The following is a 3595-nucleotide window of genomic DNA, read 5'->3' on the forward strand; positions in this document are numbered from 1 at the left end:
GAGTGAAAGGTCCCGGGTTTGATTCCGGTCAAGGGCATGTACCTTGGTTGCGGGCACATCCCCAGTAGGGATTGTGCAGGAGACAGCTGGTCGATGTATGTTTCTAACTATCCCTCTCCCTTCCTCTCTGTAAAAAAACAATAAAATATATATTTTAAAAAATATAATAAAAAAGATAAATCCCACTTCACCTTCCTTCTGGAGGGATCCCTCCCACTGAAGCCCACTGAAGAGATGGGAAGCAGCAAGTCTCAGTGATGGGCAGCCGTGATCACAACACGGCAGGTGGGTACGACCGAGAGGAAAGCCAAGGCCCAATGACATTAAGGCACTTGCTGAAGTCATATGGCTCCTCAGTAGTCGAGGGATGGAGGGATTTGAACCCAGGCCAGTCTGCCCTCCCCCACCTGCTGGTTGGAGCAACTGAGAAGCAGACGTCGTTTTGGGGGCATGAGCCAGCACACACCATCATAGGAGCCTGGGGGAAAGAGCAGCGTCTTCTTTTTCTTCAAGGCTGTTTCATCCCAAGAAAATAAAAGGGACAGGCAAAGGAGAGCCACCCCACTCAGGCAGCGTGAGCCAGGTGCCCTGCCAGGCTTTCCTGCAGGGGAAGGGGGCTTCAGCAGGCCCCACCAGCTCCACTCCCCAAACTCAGGCAGCGGAAGTCCCTGAGAAGTGGCTGCCCTCGGCTGACAGCTCCCTGACAAGACCCAAGGTGTGGGGCTCCCAGACCCCGGTGAAGTAGCTGCAGGGCTTGGCGACCCCACCGTCCACCCACCCTCATCAGTGTAGGTCCAGTCATTGGACCTGTCCATGGTCCGTCCTGCTGGTCAAGGCCTGGAGAAAGAGCCTACACCCGCTGAGGCTCCTCCCCAAGCTGCAGGCTGGAGGCCCAACGTTGGGTCCAAAGGAACAATTCAGCAGTTGTTCCCGAAGGATACAATAGGGGAATTACTTTCACCCCTGCCCTCTCCCCGCCCATTCCTTACCTGCAAGCCCATATGTCCCCTTTCAACCCAGTACCCCCACTAGCAGACCGCCTAGCCTGTTTCTAAGAACTGCTGGGGACAGAAACATCTATGCCCCGGTCACCACTTTACAGCCACACCCAAAGAATTAGGACAAAAACAGCAACACTTGGTTTGATTAGGAGAAAATTTTCATAGTTGCAACTCACAAGAACAGTCAACCGCTTGGCCAATCACCCATGTGGTTAACATGGGACAAATTTCCTCTAAAGTGATTTTATTATCATAAAACGTTAAAGTCTACATGTATCCCATCTATAACTACCGGTGTAATATGACTATCTGTTCAAATTTCTAACTCCTGGAAAAAATACTGCCCCAGGCTCCTGAGTTTCTCTGGGAATTGAGCCAATCAGTGGGAGGGCGAGAGGCATGTGCCAGTCTCTCCTTCATCTACAACTTGGGGGAAAAGGTCTCAGGAGCAAAGGGGTGGGGCCCTGGGGTCCTTCACAAGGAAGGGCTACTCATAAACCCAGGGTCTCTAAACTAGGGACTGCCAGACTCTGCAACCCAAACCCTGACCTCTAAGCTCCATCCAGCCCCCAGCTGTCCCAGTGGGCATGCAGGACTTGGCCACTTGCCTGTTACCATCTCACCTTCCTCATCCTGGATTCACTTCATCTCCCAAGCTACAGGTGTGAAGTCACCTTGAACTCCTCCCACTCCTTCACCCACTGCATATTCTGTCCTTAAGTTGGGTCATACCGTTCATGAAATTTTCTCTTGAGTTTATTACCACCACCCAGCCACTTCTACCCCCACTATCATCACCCTGATGAAAGCACACCCCCTCCACTACTACACTAGCCTCCTACTTCAGTGATGGTGAACCTTTTGAGCTCGGCGTGTCAGCATTTTGAAAAACCCTAACTTAACTCTGGTGCCGTGTCACATATAGAAATTTTTTTGATATTTGCAACCATAGTAAAACAAAGACTTATATTTTTGATATTTATTTTATATATTTAAATGCCATTTAACAAAGAAAAATCAATCAAAAAAATGAGTTCACGTGTCACCTCTGACACACGTGTCATAGGTTCGCCATCACAGTCCTAGTTGAATTCCTGTTCAAGGACTCCACACCTCCCACCAACTATTCCTCATTCCACTTCTAGAACATCCACACTAAATAAGCACTGTCCTTGTGCTGTCCCCTTGCCACACTGTTTAAAACTTAAATATCCTAGATGTGCTTCATGACCCATTAGGGCTAAGTCCCATCTCTGCCACATCCCAGTCTTAGAACAAGTCCTTGAACAAGCTGCCTAACCTCTGACTCTCAGTTTCTTCGTCTGTAAAACTCCCTGTGCATGGGACAAGAGGAGTCCTCGATGACCCCCATAATACTGAACGTGAGCAGCAGCACAGAGGCCTGGGCTACACCCACAGGGACCTGCCCTCTTATCATCTCCCTGAGGGACACCACCTGTGATCACTTCTACCAACATCCCCTGGGACACCTAGAATCACAACATGAAAAACACTTGGTAAATCCCCAAGACACCTTTCCCTGGCTTTTTAAGAGTCAAGTTTATGACTTGTCAGATAATATCTATATCTAAATATATAAAAGCCTAAGCAACCGAATTACCAAACGACCAAACAACCAGTTGACCAACTGCTATGATGTTCATTGACCATCCGGGGGCATTCGCTCAACACAGGAGCTGCCCCCTGGTGGTCAATGAGCTCCCACAGCCAACCTCCCATGGCCGGCCAACCTCCTGTGACCAGCTACCCACCCTCCCCCACCAATGGCCCAATATATAAAAGCCTAAGCAACCGAATTACCAAACGACCAAACAACCAGTTGACCAACTGCTATGATGTTCATTGACCATCCGGGGGCATTCGCTCAACACAGGAGCTGCCCCCTGGTGGTCAATGAGCTCCCACAGCCAACCTCCCATGGCCGGCCAACCTCCTGTGACCAGCTACCCACCCTCCCCCACCAATGGCCCCGATCGCTGACCAGGCCAAGGGACCCGACCCATGCATGAATTTGTGCACTGGGCCTCTAGTGATAAAATAAAAAATACAATATTGGCTATTTTTAGTAACATTTTAATGCCAAAATATATGGTGATGATTTTTTTTAATGGGAACAGAACAGATGTAGCCTACCAGATACAGGTTCCCAAATGGCAGCCTTTTCAGTCCTCTATTCTTTTCCCTTTCATTCTCAAAGCCCTCAGCTCTTCCATGTCTTCAACAATCATATCCCAACCCTGACAGAGATGTACAGAGTGTTTTGAAAGCACAGGAAAATTAATGTCTGACTCAGCTGGGGAGTGGGGCGGGCGGCTCACAAAGCATACCCGAGCTGGTGTTTAAGAACTGGTAGGGTTCTCCTGCGGGGAGGGGAGGGGTGATGGGCTGGGAGAAGGCAGTCCAGGCTGAGCACCTGAAGAACACAACATCCTTTGGGCCAAACGGAATGTAAGCAGACGGCCGGTGCCAAGTGACGGCAGTGGCTAAGTAAATCGGAGCAACATGTGCTGTGTTAGGAAAGTCTGAATGGGGCCTTTGAAAGTTTCTACACAGGAAAATGGCATGATAAGACC

This window comes from Myotis davidii, unplaced genomic scaffold (assembly GCF_000327345.1).
Source record: "Myotis davidii unplaced genomic scaffold, ASM32734v1 scaffold123, whole genome shotgun sequence".
In the NCBI taxonomy this organism is placed as follows: domain Eukaryota; kingdom Metazoa; phylum Chordata; class Mammalia; order Chiroptera; family Vespertilionidae; genus Myotis; species Myotis davidii.